This window comes from Sturnira hondurensis, unplaced genomic scaffold, assembly GCF_014824575.4.
Source record: "Sturnira hondurensis isolate 20B ecotype Veracruz unplaced genomic scaffold, ASM1482457v3 Scaffold0001509, whole genome shotgun sequence".
In the NCBI taxonomy this organism is placed as follows: Eukaryota; Metazoa; Chordata; class Mammalia; order Chiroptera; family Phyllostomidae; genus Sturnira; species Sturnira hondurensis.
Window position 1 is genome coordinate 6,366,918 of NW_028074140.1, and position 16,460 is coordinate 6,383,377.

The 16,460-nt window shown below is 45.5% G+C and overlaps 1 protein-coding gene across 2 annotated transcripts in view; it reads right to left on the reverse strand.

Annotated features, from left to right (window-relative positions):
• The window catches only part of SNCAIP (synuclein alpha interacting protein), a 141,177-nt gene extending 125,182 nt beyond the window's left edge, over positions 1-15,995 (reverse strand). For both annotated transcript variants that reach the window (XM_037028880.1, XM_037028890.1), the window contains exon 1: positions 15,706-15,995. The gene's annotated coding sequence lies outside the window, so the exon portion shown is untranslated. The remainder of the gene's footprint in view (positions 1-15,705) is intronic.
• Positions 15,996-16,460: the final 465 nt, after the last annotated feature.

Below are 16,460 nucleotides of genomic sequence, written 5' to 3' on the forward strand. Positions count from 1 at the left end.
GATAACAGGGAGGAGGGACTTAGGAGAAGGGAGGGTTCGAAATAACATCCTTGAAAATTAGAGCCACTCACGAAATTAAGAAATTGGTACAGAACCAAGATTTTGAGGCAGAGATGATAAATTTCTTTTTTTGTGATGTAGATTTTATGAGAGCTGATGAAACATCAACATGAGGACAAAGAGGCTCTCTAGCCCAGGGCTAGAAACTAAAAATTTGGAAGTCACCGAGGTGGATGATAGCCTAAGCCTTGGGAAATGATGAGGCAAGAATCTATGCAGTGTTATGTATTAATACCATTCATTGAAAAAGACTTATAAGCTCCCTTTTTCTGTAGTGGGTAATGGATCAAGATTTGACTCCGGGCATCCTTTTAACATTATCTCCCATGACACCACACCATACATCTTACTGTTAAGTCTCATCAGAATACAATTTTCCAAGTCTGTCAGAACCCAAGGCCCTGCCCTAAATTTTCTGCCTGGTAAAAACCCACTTGGCCTTTAACCCGAAACCAGACATCACTTTTCCTGGAAAGTCCTTGATAGTCTGACCACCTTCCTCTCAATTCCAGGTGAAGTTCATGGCTCCCTCCTCCTCCCTACTATGGCACTTGGTTCATGTCTACACTATTCATATAAGATTCCCCCTCTGCTAGAGAGAAACATTTACCCTCCTAGAAGGAAAGGACTGCATCCACACAGGAAAAGGCATGTTTATAAAATGACTGTGTAAAGTAATGTGTCCTCTATCTGAAGTCACCATCAATTACTTCTAAAGGACCCATGATGACTTCTGTTTGGCAAGCAGCCACAGAAGGTTCTTAGGTATATAATAGGATATTTTTAGTAAGATCTAAAGAATTTAGATCAGTATTCAGGATGATCTACTAAGAATGTTTTCTATTTCCATGTCATTGGAACTCAGTGACGACACAGCTGATGGGGTAAAAACAGTGTAATCATTTAGAATAATAATTACTATGAATACACTCCTTCCTCTCAGTGCAAATGACTCAAGGCAAAAAATGGGAAGAAATGAAATCTAAACAGAACTAGAGGGCTGGGACAAAGCAATAGGGGGCGTCACCAGGATCAATGGGGAGATCGTTACGGCACTTTAGTGTAGTATCTCCTCCAGAAAGAACAATTCAAAGATAGATAGATAATTAAGCAAGTTTATATTTAAGTGCCCAACATATGAACATATGAAAGGCATAGTCTTCACAATAAAAAATGTCAGGAGCCACAGCTGGGTTGACTTTAAAGAAAATACTAACGCCCTGGCTGGTGTGGCTCAGTGGATTGAGTGACCACCTGCAAACCACAGGGTTCCCTACAGGAGAGGCATTCAAATGCAATCTGTGAGTAGTTTAATAAAGATACATTTGCGAAGGTATGGGTAAGGTTTGAAGAAACAATAAGAGATGATATAGTGAGCTAGTAAGGCTAAAGGGAAGAGTTAATCAGCGTGAAGTGTGTGGACAAGGGCACAGTTAACAGAATTCATAAAGCAGTCTTAGGGCGCTGGCTGCATGCCAGGAGCAGTGGCCTACAGTAGCGGGACGTGGCCTGGGAAGTAGGGAACCCAGGGCAGAAAGAGCTCAGAGCCTCTTCCTGCACCTCCTGCTAATGCCTCCCATTGGCCAAACCCAACCAGAAGCCAAAGAACAAAGGATCCTACTGGTTCAATCCAAACATCTCAACACACAGAGCAGGTGGAGAAAGGAAGAGAGTGGATCTGACATCCACTGTTCCCATTTTATTCCAAACATCCAAAACTTACATAAATGAGGTAAGCACTAAATATTTGTTAGTGAAAAAAGAGGCAAATCAAAATATCTAAAGGTTTGGGTAAGCTTCTCTGGGTCACAAATATAGAAACAGGCTGAGCCAGGCCTTGCTCTTAAGTTCAAGCCCATACTCATAACTAGTATGGTATTCTGCCCATTCCTCATTGTCTTTACACTACATCATTTATAAACATGCTGATAGGTGTCCTGGGAGACACTGAGGATGATAGGAAATAATTAACCTCCCCCCAGCAGCTTATAATCTTTGTGCCAGTTTTGTTATCTTATATTTCTGTCTCATTACTGTCAAATCTCCAATTCCCTTCTAGCATCAAAGTTCTATAAAAGCAGGCCTTAGGCCTCTTACAATTCCATCTAGCAGCCGAGCAGTGAAACCTTCCATCACATGGCATTTTGCCCACCTGTTGGCAGTATCTTGCCTCAGAGGGATGTTCTGAATATAAATAACACAGGTAACATGACTATATCTTTTGAGAAGACAAGCCAACCCCTTAACCTCTATTTAAGTCAACGGAATAAGCCTTGGGTCTTACATTATTAATAGACTTCCTTGCAAGACCTGTTGGAGGACTCATTTATTCAACTAACTAATATGGATCATACATACACCTGCAGTTGCCCTAGGTAAGGTTGAGAAAACAAGTCTTATCAAAATCAACGCCTGGCTTTCTACAGGAAGGAGTCGATATTTACCTAGAGGAAAGTTAAAAGTGTGCTAATTACCAAGAGAGGTCATGGGCGTGCATCCTGGAGTGCGGTCACAATTCTGCCCCTCAGGAGCAGCTCCCCCACGTCTCCCCAGGTTGTTCTGAGCTTGGCCACAGGGTAAAATCCTGCAATAAGCACAAGCGACCCCAACCAAGGCGTTGTTCCTCAAGATGATCAAGTATGCTGCTATTTTCCATCCCCCAGGAAGGGCCTCTGCTTTGCAATGCCAGCCCCATGTACAGGGGCCAGCCTCAAATAGATCAAATAGGAATTTGTCCCTGCAGGTTTTTTTCTCAGTTCTGTTTTTGAGCTTGGAGAGGCCACTCTTTCATGCCTGATCCTGACTGAAATAGCACATAGAAATCTTTCATCTTTTCCAGGGACAAGGCAAGCGAGCTGGCACAGCTACTCCCTTTCACGCTGTGCAAGCATTAGCTTTGCATTTTTAAAAACTATTGTACAATGTGTCATGCGGCGAGGTTTGCCAAAGGGAGGGAAAGGAAAAAAGAATAGCAGAGCAGATTTCCTACATGCAAGTTTAAGTGATTTTGGAAAACCGTCAACCTGGATCAAATTTCTACACTAATTTGACAGTTTCCCACTAATGGCAAGAATGTACAATAAAACCATCAGTTAGCCTCATTATAATTATATTCTAAAGAATAATCTAGTTTCTTAATAATTCTAACACATGGAAAAATTCATTTTGTTGAAAGCTCAGATATTTCATAAGGTTTATTTCATCCAAGAGCTCCAGGTAAAAAGCACTATTTTAATTATCTCCCAAATGTTTACTTAGGTACCCACACCTGTGCTTTCTGTTGCCAACAAAAGCTCTGCATGTGCGAAAGTCTTGCTGCATGAAATGCATTTACATACATCATGTAACAAGACAGGAAAGAAACGATCAAGGACATTACTGGGAGAAACTCACATCCCTCTTTCTCACCAAATCAATCTGTAACTTGCTAAGAGCTCTGCTATTTCCTAGCAACGAGTAAACATTGTGCTATATCCAGTGCCCAAGATTTGTAACCATGTTAATGTGCAAGTACTCAACTTAATTAAAGATTAGACTTTTAAATTGTATTTTTAGTGCGCAACAGTACTGCTAAATTATGATGATCAGTGGCTAAGTGTGCCTATGTCTGCAGAACTAGGGGGATGAAAATGAATCATTTATTTCCATCTCGATATGATTGCTCTTCTCTGAGGCACTATTCTCCGAGTTCACGGGCCTTGGAGTTCATTGGAATTCTATGGTTAAAACACAGCTTGGAGACCTCATTTATGAAAATTCCTTTAAACCTTTCACCACTTTGACAAATCCAGTCCAAGTTCACTGAGCCAATTCAAAAGTAGCTCTCAGCCTTTTTATAGGTTTTCAATTACACCAACACAGCACACCAGAGCCGTCATGTTGGAAGAAGTATATTACAGTTAGAGAGAGGCACAAGTTCTTTTTTGAGACTCCAAAATAAAAGCAGCACTCGCAAAACCGGAGCCAAGAGACGCAAAGCTTTGTCTCTCTTGCACCATCCTTGACTTACTATAGAAGAGACCTACACTCTACTTCTACATGGCTAGTGTTAAGCTACCTCCTCTGTGTTGTATGCTATAATTTTTCTAGCTTTTTAGACTCTGCAAAGATATTGGCAAGCTACCTTTCCCTGAACCGATTCCAAATAGTTTTTGGAGGAATTGTTCAAAACATGTCCTAGACTTCATTCATCATTCTCCCGCATAGTGTGTGACTACAGGGTTTTCCTCTCCCTTCACGCAGTCTGAGAAATGCAACCCCAAGCAGGTCAGTGACCTTTTCACGTTGAAACTGGCCATCAATGATAAAATGGAGGTTAGGCCTAACTCCAGTCTCTATTTCAATGTGCTCTTTAAGTGGGCCCGAGACAAGAATCCTTCTAATAGTGTTTATATGACTGAACAGATCAGACCCTCATATTTTCTTCCATTTTCAAACTTTGAATCTATTTGAATATGTGGTTAGTATGGTTTTAGGGGAGTACCAATCTCTGAGACTTGGATGTATGAAGTATTTTAAATGACACTTATCATTAGGGGTAAACCGGACAAGCAAGCACATGCACATTATTAGTTGGTTGGAAGCACTTGCAAAATTTAAACACTGTACGTGAAAAGGCAAATTGACTCAGGATGTATCTCCCATCCCCAGGGAGGGGGTGGGCAGTGATGATCTAAATCCACCGGAAACAGGGAGAAAATCCATCAGGATGGCTCCAGTGGCTCCCTGGTGCAGGCTACTCCTTCCTTCTGTAGTTACCGTTCTAGGTGTCAGCTGGCCTTCTAAGTAATCTCAGTAGAAGGCTTGTTCAGGAGATGGATTTGGTTTTGGCGCTTGGTCTCTCTTCTTTTATTATCATCCTGTTAAATAAGACCATTATGATTTAACCTACTAGACTGCAGATAAATTTCTCTACTACTCAGTATTAGAAAGGGTGAAACCTAAAGCTACACAAGTCCCACAGAGGCTCAGAACAATTCTAGGCCAAGATATTCCTTTTGATGGCAGAGCCCCCCCTGTCCATTCAGTCTGACTCAAATGCAGTTCTTGACACAGGGACAGCATCGGGGGATTGGAAGGTGGGTGCCAGGGCTGGCGAGGTGAGCCTCCACAGACCGATCTCTTTAGAAGCTGGGGCCAGTAGTGAATCCTCCATCATTTATCAACACATTTCTCCAATGTTCTACATTCCAAAAGAGGGTCTAACTGAACACTGAACTCCACAATGACGACAGAAAGAGAACATTTGCATTCCCTATCCTCAAGAGCCAGGTTCAAGAGCACAGACAGCCACATGCAACACCTCCTGCACAAGCAAGAGTGGAGGTGCAAGCTAAGAACTTAGGCGACAAATACCAAGGTCCCTGAGGTCACCTCTGGGACTCCCAGGTCCTCCTTGGAGCCCAAGCCTGCCATCCACCACTGTGGGAGCCTCCAGCCTAAAGCGGTTATTGAATATCACAAGTGTGGCCAGTCTGAGTTGAGAATAGAGTCCAGCCCAAATTTCAAAGAGTTTGAAAAAAAAGAATGCAAAGGATACGGTTCATGATTTTTTTATATAGATTACATGGAAGATGCTATTTTTGGTTATATTGGGTTAGGTAAAATACACTATAAAATTTCACCCATTTTCTTTTACTTTTCTCTATATACCTACTAAAATTTTTGAAATAACTCATAATGGCCATGAAAGTGGCTCACTTTTACGGACACTATTATTTCCATCAGCCAGTTGTAATCAAAGCAGCTATAAGACAACACTTTGGGAGGACACCTGAGAGGCTGCCTTGGGACTGGTGGGTGAGTGGGGAGAAGTGACCAAAGTGGAAAAAGAGAGAATACCCAAGGGAACCTAGCATGAGCTGCAAGGAGGGAGCAGAGGCTGGCAGTGTGTTTGCCCCTGAGAATGCTTGCCTGCTGGATTCATCTGCAGCAGAAACACCCCAATGTAGAGGCCCCCCCAAAAAACACTGACCATAATCACATCACGAATAACTTGGAAGCAGCCCGAGGGTTCAGGGAGCCATGCTCTGCCTGAGGCCAGCCTACCTACGTAGTTTGCCCTGTCTTCACCCCACCTACGGCCAGTCCTTCGGTCACTCTGCCTTCTCATCTGCAAAGAGGGGGACTAAGATGACCTGCTCTGCTGGTGTGTCCCCCTTACTCTGTCAGCTCAGTTTCTGGACCCCTGAAGTGCTCTGAACACTCCGACGAAGGGAGGAAAGGGATAGAGAAGCAGGCAGTGTGTCACTAGAACATTGAAGCTGCACAAGAACAGAAGCCTGCACAGAAAAAACCCTTTATATTGCCTTTTCCATAAAACTTACCACACTTTATTTGAATTATGTTTTAGCTCCCGTGCTAGATATAAGCTAGACAGAAATACCATGAGCTCAGGAACCCCAGCTGTGTGCTAACTGCTGTGACCACAGATGCGAGTACGGAGCCCAGACACAGCAGGTCCCAAATAGATGTCTCTGGACGGGTTCCAATGGAGACTTCGCAGTCAGTTTTGTCCCTGAGAATCTATTTGTTGAGTTAAGTTTCCAGATGTGTAGACTGCATTCGGGAATGAGCTGGGGACTCGCCGAGGAACGGTCAAGCTCTAGTGCTGGACGGCTCCGATGACGTTATCTGCCTGTGAAGAGTTGTGACAGGTGAGGGAGGACAGTGAGCTGGAAGCCTTCCAGGAGGCTCTTTCGGCAGAAGCAGGCCTGGGCTGACTTTAAACAAGGACGCTGACGGCTGAGCGAGGTCTGGAGTAACGCAGGCTCGGAATTTCACTGGCACAGGTCTCAGACCCACGGCAAGACGAACGAGCATGGAGGCGGCGTGAAATAGCAGTGATGCAGATCTGGGTTCTGTGTTTAATTCCGCTCTCACCGCTGGGCAGCTGGGAGACCCAGTTCCTTTTCTGAACCGCTTTCTCCACAGCTTAAAACAGGGCTCATACTGCATGTCTTAGATGGTTAGCTATAGGGCACTTTTCATAACGGACAGGCACATGGTAAACACTCGATAAATGGTTACATGTGATATATGGTGAACACTCAAAATGGCTGTATTTGTTCTGGATTGTAGTTTTGGGTTTTTTTTGAAGCCTCACCGGAGGACATTTTTTTTTCATTGCTTTTAGAGAGAGGGGAATGGAGGGAGGGAGAGATAGAAATAGATGTACAGAGAGAGGTAGACAGATAGAGACAGAGAGAAAGAGAAACATCAGCTGCCTTCTCAGTATGCACTCTGACTAGGGAATCAAACCCACGACCAGTTGTGTGCCCTGATGGGGAATCTAATCTGCCACCTTTTGGTCTACGGGACAATGTTCCAACCTACTGAACCATACTGGCCAGGGCTACTGTATTGTAGTAATAGTTTTTAAACAAGTTTTCTAACCTGGAGTCTATGGAGCCCCAGGAAATCCATAGATGGGCTTCTACAGATCCTGGAAATGCCCTGAACTCATACAACATGGGGTGTATGTGCACGTGTATCTGCACATACATGAGTGTGTGCAGGAGTGTGTGCAGGTGTATGTGCAGCTGCATGTGCATGTGTGTATATACCCTTATTTTTCTTCTAAGGAAAGAATCCAGAGCCTTCATCAGAACCTCAAAAGGCTCAGACTGAAACCAGTTAAACAGCACCAAGCTCCTGTGCCTTCCAAAGTATTTAGCTCACTTTATGTATCTACAGAGTAACTTTCTGAGTCACCCTCAGAAGTAAACCTTTTCTGTGCCTATTCAAGAGGCCCACATTTTATACATTGCAGCACAACCTCTGTAAAAAGCTTCTATTATCTGGGAACTGCAAAATCAAAGGAACAAAGAAATATGACTGGAATTTCCAAAGTAGAAATTCATCTTAACTTCAGTGATAGTACTGCAGTTCTTACCTCTTAAAATACATTTTTTTCATAGTCTTTTCACATAATCAACAGCCAATGGAGGTAGCTGGAATGTTTTATTCTTAGGAGGTGCTCACTTCATTTTAGAACAACAAAAAATAAATCATAATGAATGAACTGGAAAGGCACAATCAATGACTGATTCTACTCCTCAACTACCCAGATGAGTGTCCAGGGCCCAGACAATCTCCGGCAAAGGGCAGCTTGGTGGCAAGGGAGCTACCCCAACTCTTTAAATCCATAGTGTCCTCATATGGAGAAAAACAATGATAGTGATCATTCCTCCTTCTTCTGAGAATGAAATAAGAAAATAATTGTAAGGCATCTGGTGAGCACCAGACAGAGTAAGCACCTCACAAATAGTAATTATTTAATATATTCTTTTTGTTAGCCAGAAAAATTACTCCTCACCTGATTTCTGGGCCATCGACTCTAGCCTCGAGATTGACTTTGGGCCAATAGTACTTTTCAGTTTCTTCCCTAAGGTATCTCTTAGAGACCAAGAAGGAAAAGACCACACAGCAGTGGCGAAAACCATCGAGAGTGCCTGAGAAGCAGTTTCAAAGAGAGCCCATCATCATGGCCAACACTGAGATGCAGGTATGAGAATCAAGTTAAAAGAAACAGAATAAACCTAGAAAGATCACCTTACAAACATACAGACGAATGATTCAGTACACGTTTTCATTCATTCATTTAATAATTGTGGAGCATATACGATGTGAGAGGCAAAGGCATATACAAAAAAGAGAGCGCGCGAGCAGTGGGAGAGCCAGACAAGCACAGCCACCACCGCGCCCGAGGGTACAGCCCAATGCAGGGGCCGGGGAGGACAGGGTGTTCTGCACGGGCTTCTCGAAAAATAACACGGGCTGAGTTTGGACGGAGGAATAGATGTTCACTAGGCAAAAAAAATGAGACACAGTCCTGGCTGGGTAGCTCTGGTGGTTGGAATGACATCCTGTACAGCAAAAGGTTGTAGGTTCGATTTCTGGTCAGGGCACTTTCCTAGGTTGCACATTCAGTCCATGGTGGGTCAGGGCACATGTGGGAGGCAACCAATTGATGTTTCTCCCACGCTGATTTTATATGTATATATCCACCATCCCTCTTCCTCTCTCTCTAAAATGTATAAACATATCCTTGGGTGAGGATTTATAAATAAATTAATGTGTAAATAAATGAATAAATTTTAAAAATGAGAAGCAATATTCCACGACGACAATAACATATGCAAAAGCATGAAAATGAAAGACTGAGTAGAGCATTTGGGCATCCCGATGTGATGATACAGGTCAGCATAGCACGGAGACAACACAGGCAGCTAGAGGAAGACGTCCTTGATGAACATCCTCCCTCGTCGCCATCTGCTGAGTCCACTAAAGGAGGCAGAGCCCACACCGTGGGGATCCTTGGGATTCATGGTCAGGAACCTGGACATCCCTTCCCATCGCCCTCCCTTCTGCCAGCGCAGGGTTTTGAGGGTTTGTTGTTGTTGTTTTTTAAAGATTTCATTTATTTATCTTTAGAGGGGAAGGGAAGGAGAGAGGGAGAGAAATACCAATGTATGGTTGCCTCTTGTGCGTCTCCTGCTGGGGACTGGCCTGCAACCCAGGCATGTGTCCTGACTGGGAATCAAACCGTGGTTGTTTGGTTCACAGGCCCACGCTCAATCCACTGAGCTACACCAGCCAGGGCAGGCTGTGAGCTTTTGAATGATTCTATTTATGAGGTTCCCTCTTGTTTTACCTATGAGGTTTTGAATGGACATCTATTACCAAACATAGTCACAGTTTTTTTTTTCTTGTGATGAGAACTTAGAAGATCTACTTTCAAATACACAACTTGGCAGCACAGTATTATTAGCTATAGTCATCACGCTGTACATCACATCCCTATGACTTATTTATTCCTAACTGGAATGTGTGCCTTTTGGCCACGGATGCAGATTCAAGTTCACCTACCTGTTCTTTAGAAAGAACACTCAGGCCGTGGTAAGGAGGATGGTTTGGAAGTGGGATGACTGGAGGCAACATTTATGGATGACTTGTAAAGAGGGAGACAGGGTCAGTCCGAACTAAAGGAGAAAAAGAGTAAGACTGAGAGGCATAGTCTTACTGTGAGAGGCAGAAAGCCCTAATCAATCTGCAGATTGATTAGTGGAGGAGGGAAGGGAGGAGGTAAGATAAGGATCATTCCCAGGTTTAAGGCCTGGTGGCTTAGTGAGAGGATGCTATATCCTCCAGGGAAAACAGATGGAATAGTGGATATCTGCGGTTTCTGCTTGCACAGCATCTACTCTCTCTTTTCAACATTACCTTTTTAAAAACTGCCCCTTCCCTGCACGCAGGTCATTTGGTTTAAGAGGCTTGTTGACCACACTTCCGTGTACCTCCCACCCCCCCCCCCACACACACACAGACTGCCCTTCCATTCCAAAAGGCCCCAAATTTCTGGACATGAGAACCAGCTCAGGCATGGGTGCAGGATCAAAGTGGTCTGATTAAGGTTAATCCTGAATTGTTCCCTTTCTCTGCAGGGTTTAAGTCTGAAGCTGCTGATGACCATTTTACCACGGTGAAGACAAGAGGAAAACTGGAAGTGGGTCCTTCCTGAACTTTTCTGATACAGGAGCCAGGGTGTGGCCCTTCCTACCTGAACAAGTATGGCCTGGGTTTCTGTGACTTGCTGCCAAGAGTTCTGATGTATACAACAAGTAAAGAAAATGATGTTTCAAAAAGAAAAAAAAATCTACTTTTGTGAGTGGTGGATTATAAAAACCTACATTACTCTGACAGTAGTTACTTAAAACATTTAAATCTATCCAAGGCATTTCGGGACTTTGAAGCAAATTCTACCATGAATAATGGCAAGCCAAGACAGGCTGCCTTAAAAAATGTCACTGCACCAAGAATGGGACATTCACTCATTAAGTTAACATTTGTTGAGTATCTTCAGGGTTCATAGACTTGAAAACAGAAATGATAAAACTCCGTGCTTGGGTTTGAGCTGGTCCATCCGAGGCCCTTCCATAAAGAGCAGCTGTGGATGCTGTTCAGACTAATTGAACATCTTAGTGAGGCCAGGTGTTTCTGTCTTGCCCAACAGCTGTACTTGATGTTAGGGACCACTTGAATTTCAGACTGGCCACCTATAAAACGCGGCTGGTGAAGCAGCACCCCAACTGAGTCCTTAGGTGAAAAAGCAGACCATGTTTTGAGTTTCTCTCCCCTTTGGTAAAATATCCACGGACCTTTCTGGAGGAGCCTGGAGGACACATTGTGCGGGGCCCTCTTTTCTTTCTTTACTCTCCCTCAATGAGAAAAACCCAACACTAGCACAGGTTTAACTTATTAATGCAACTATACCTCTATACAAATATGCTTAAATTGTTGCCTCCTGCCCTGTCTGCTCCCCAGCGGCCAGGCCAAAATAAATTTTCAAGTGTCCCTCTCTGGTGGATATTTGTTGGCTTTGCCACTGTGTGTCCAAACCCAGCACTCCCACATACTTTGAGGACCTACCTACCCTCCATGGTGTGCGGTCTTGGTGGTGCTGTCAGTCAGTGCTTCTGGCTCAGCAGTGTGCATGACACTCAAATGACGCCGAAAGTGTTCGAGCTAGCCCAAAGTGTTCTATTTCCTGGTATTCTAAAGCCAAGGGCAGAGCCCTCTAAGGGCAGACCTCCAGCTGTGCCTCAGGAAAAAGAACATCAGTTCCAAACCCCCAGACGCCCAGAGTAGTTCCGTTTCCATCCTGAGAATGGTTCTCCTGACTCCCTTTCATTCTTAGGATACCCTCCACATACCATTTTACTTCTGTTGCTTTACGACTACAGAAATGTAACTGTACAATCCACGGTGACTTAAACATTAAGCAATAGCTAACACTCATAGTATACTCTGCAGCTTATAAAGTACTTTCACATTCAGTTGGTCTCTTTTAATCAACCTTTCTGGAACTGATTTCTTCTCCTCCCCGCAAATACATCACTTACTGATTTCTCCACTTCTTACAACAGCACAATCATTCTTTCAGTCCTGTAAGCTTTTTAAAATCTCAGAATAATTTTGACTCTAGGCTTTCACTAATCCCCTATAATCAGCCACCTAATCCTAAATATGGGACCTCCCAGATCAAGCCCATCCTTCCCACTCTCTCTGCCTCCAACTTTGCGCAAGCCTTCCTCACCTCCACAATGGTCTGTGACTCTGCCACCAGTCTACTGCCTCGGGACCAATGGCACAGTGGTACCACTAGCAGAAGGATGTGGAAAAAGCTTTATCATCAGCGTGTCACTCCTCTCTTACCCATTGTTCACAGAACAAAGACTACAGGACAACGATATACAGGGCAATTCCCTAACCTCAGTTCTGGGCTATCCACCAGCAGGCTCCACCTATCTCCCTTATCTCACAGCACACTGTTCCTCAGCAGAAAAACACTCGCTAGAACATGCGCTCTCAAACATGCAGTAGATTGGAAAAAAAAGGCTACAAAATTTTTGCAGCTCCCTCTCATTGTAAGTGGGGTCTTTGAATGCCCCTTGAATCTGAGATACGCTTATAACTTGATTTGGTCAATGGGAGAATAGCAAATGCAGTACAAAGAGAGGCTTAAAAATCACTTTTGAATTGGGGTTTGTTCTGTTGCTGCTCTTGGAACACTGCTTGATGGCCATGTAAAGAAGCCGAGGCTAGGAGGCTACAGGGTGGGAGGCACATGTCCCAGTCACCTATTAACCTGACCAACACCCAGAAACCATCAGGCACAAGGGAGGCCATTCTAGATCATTCTGCTGCCAATGAGCCCACCAGCTGACTGACTGAAGATGCCTGAGGAAATCCAACCAAGACCAGCAGAAGAACCACCCAGCTGAGGCCAGCCCGCATTGCTGACCACAGAAATATGGCCTGTAGTAGTTACTTTAAGCAACAATTTTGGGGTGATTAGTTATGCAGCAAAGGATAACTGATAAAACATTTAAGGTCACTTTTTCCTAGGAATCCCTTTCAGTTACTATTTAGTGTCTTGGGCACATAATCACAACATATCTTCTTTCATGTTTTGTACCATTATTTAATTTTTAATGCGTGCTATTTTCCCCTCATAAGTTTCCTGGGAGGAGACTGTGTACTTTTTGGTTTTACATCTCACCTATGCACAAAGTGCACTCACAATGACTACATAAGAATCAATTCGTATTTTTCCAGAGCCCAGTCGGCAATCACATCAGTTAACATTCAGCATTTCAATGCATATTTTGATCATTAATTTTAAAAAGCTTTAAAAAAGATCTGATAAGATGTAAACCATACATCTAGTTATCTAACCTACAAAATGCAAAGTCACACACAGCATATACCATATTAGGAGTCATTTTGTTGATTCATTTTCAGACAATTACTTTTTGCAAGGGAATCTGCATACCAATAAAAAGGGGGCTCAAAGAAACAAGTATATAAGGGTAAAAGCTTCACAGAAGCAACTGTTTGATTTTCACCAGGATATTATTTTTCTCCCGAGACACATATTTTTCCTATGTGGTTTGCAACCCTAATCTGACAGACTGCCAAAGACAAGGCTTCTGTTCCTAGAATTTCACTGACTGTCCCCTTGCTGTTCAATTAGATTCTGCATTTAATAGAGAAATTCCCTTGTGTTTTTTATAATGGTGCACCTGCTCCTTGGGAGATTTCCTCCTTTGACAAGAAATGCCTTAAATCTAGCAAGAAAAAAAAACAGCTCTAGGCTTTCTTTGATACCATCAAAGATATTTGTTTGTAATAGATGGGGTTTGTGTGGGTTTCCCTCCTCTTAAGAGCAGTAAAGTACTACTATGATTCCTTCCAAAACAACAGTATGCACAAAGTTCCTTGGCCTCTGTCCTGCATTTCCACTGCACACCTGCACCAGAACAACCGCCTGGAATCAGCTAAGCGGTGACATGGTAGACAGAGAAACTCACTTGCATTACTCACCACCTTTTGGGTGTCAACACATGGTAAACGCCAAAACAAATGCAGCATCATTTCAAACCTACTCTCTTATAGCCTCTCATCATGAAATGCTTGCTACGGAGAAAATCAAGTTTATACTCAAAACTGTTCCCTTTTATATTTTATTTCTTAGATACACAAATATTCTCAAGAGAAGCTCCATTTTTTCTTTCTGATTCTAGACATGAGAACTCCAACATGTTTGGTTTAGAGTAATCTTCAGTGAATATGGCATTCCGGAGAGACTTCTGTGAATGGTACCAAAATTTAACATCTTTTTCAAATAGTTTTAAGGACACCTTTAAAGTGTTTCCCTGAACTCTAGCCATGCTGCATGTAATTTTACACTGAGATGCATCAGAAATACCCAACAGACCTCTCTCCCAGATGTGAACCCATTAGCATACTGCTTTCCTACACCTTGTTCTCTTCGCCTTTTAAAATTTCAGTATTTACAAATGAAATACAGATTTCCACCCATTCCCAACTGGGATGTCTGCTCCACGATGAGAGAAATAGGTTTCTGCCTTCCTGCATATTCAGTAAGGAAAGTGGTGCTTGGAAATTACTGTTTAGAGTGACACCTTGGAGAATTGACAGACTCTGCACACATGTAATCCTCATAAACCTCCCCAGACAGCCCTTATTTCATTTTGCAAACTGCACCCTGGCCGGGCTCCACAGCACGTGGTGTGTGGTGAGACTGTCCTGCAGTGGTTCTCCCTTCCTCCGGGCTCTCTGATGGACACTTGTCAGTAACGGCCAAGAGGAGTTCGGCTCAGCTAACCAGCAACTGAAAAACGGACAGGATAGTAAGCTCCTTCAATTAACTTTCCCAAGGAAATCACTGTCCCACAGGAAAACACGTTTCCCCTTCTCCTAGCGGTCCATTGAAAATGAGCAACAATGCTGTTGCCTTTTTGTTTCCTAAAGACTTTCTTCTCTGCAAGCAGTAGCGTGTTCCTCAAAGAATGCTAGTATTTCCTGTGGAAACTGTATGGCTGCCAGTAATGGCTCACAATTTTCCCTCTTTTCTTTTCATAAAAATGAAATAAACAAAACATGTCATTTGACAATAGCCAAAGTAGCGGTTCATCTCACTTACCACCTGCAGATGAAAAGTCACCACAAGGAACCGGCAAGAAAAAAAAAAACGCGCCCCGCTGAAATTGACACGGACCTGCCCCGGACGCAGGACAGCGGCGGAGAAAGGCAGTCGGAGCCTGGCTGGACGGGGCAGACGGGACCCGAGGTGCTGAAGAGCGAGCGGCTACCTACCGGTGGGCGGCAGCAACCCCAGGTGCTCCTCTCCGGCGTCTATTACTATTGCAGGTTCCGTTGTTATTACTATTACTTCACCCTGCGTTATCTCAGCTCGCAGGAGCCACGGCACTGCCCATCCCTGCCTCCTACACGGTCCGAGGTGGCAGCAAAAATAATGAGCACAGGAAACAGGCAAAAGAAAAGAACAATCCTTTGGAAACCGAGGTGGGGTTATTTCCCCCTTCCCCGAGTAAAGCAGCCGCCGTCGCCGTCACTACAGAGACCTTCCCCTCAACCCTCTCTGCGGCGGAGTCGCCGCGACTCCAGCCGCCCGGAATCGCGGCACAAAGGGGGCCTGTGGGTTGGGGGAGCAAGGGCGACACCCGCCGGAGTCGCCCGCTGCAAACTTGGAAAGGCTCGGCCGCCCGCGCCGCCACCCCAGCCTCCCTGCGGCGCCCGCCCCGGACCTGGACTCACCGGGGGCGCCCGGCGCGCCGGCGGATCCCGAGCGCGGACAGACTGACAGACGGACGGCGGCGGCGAGAGCAGGAACAGCCGCAGCAGGAGCAGGCGGGCGTTGGGGGCGCTGCCGCGGCCCCGCTACGTCACAATGCGGCCGGCCGCCGGCGCCGCTCCCCCGGCCCCCCGAAAGGCGAGTGCGGGCGGGGACAGCACCGGGGCTGCGGGGCCGGCGCCCGCGTGGAGGGACGCGGAGCGCACTGCCCGGGACGGGGGCGCGGCCGCCACTGCACGGGCTGCTGGAACCGCCGCGCCCTCCGGCTGCAGAGCGCCCGGCGCCCGCCCCCGGGCCGGCGAGCCCCGCTCCGCCTGACTGACAGCGCCCCTCCCGCCCTCCGCGTGGCGCCCCCGGCCCGGCCCGCGCCCCTCCCTCGCCCCCGCCTCGCTGCGACCCCCCGCCAGCCCGCCCGCGACTGTCCACGAACCTGCTCTTTCTTCTTCACGTTCCGCGCGTTCATCGCTGCCGCCTTTGCTTCTCATCTGGTTCTTCCCTCCCCTCCCACTTTCCCCCCGCTCCCCTCGCTCTCCCGCCCCCACCCTCCCCACTTCGCAGCCTCGCCCCCCTGGAAATGAAATCGCCCCTCACCGCGATCCCTGCGCCAACAGCTGCCACCTCATTCGTCCCCAGGCCATTCCAGGTTCCAGCCGAAACCGGGCAAAGAGACCGGGAAAGAGGGGAGACTGAGCGTGGGCACGGTCCTGGGAAACTGCCG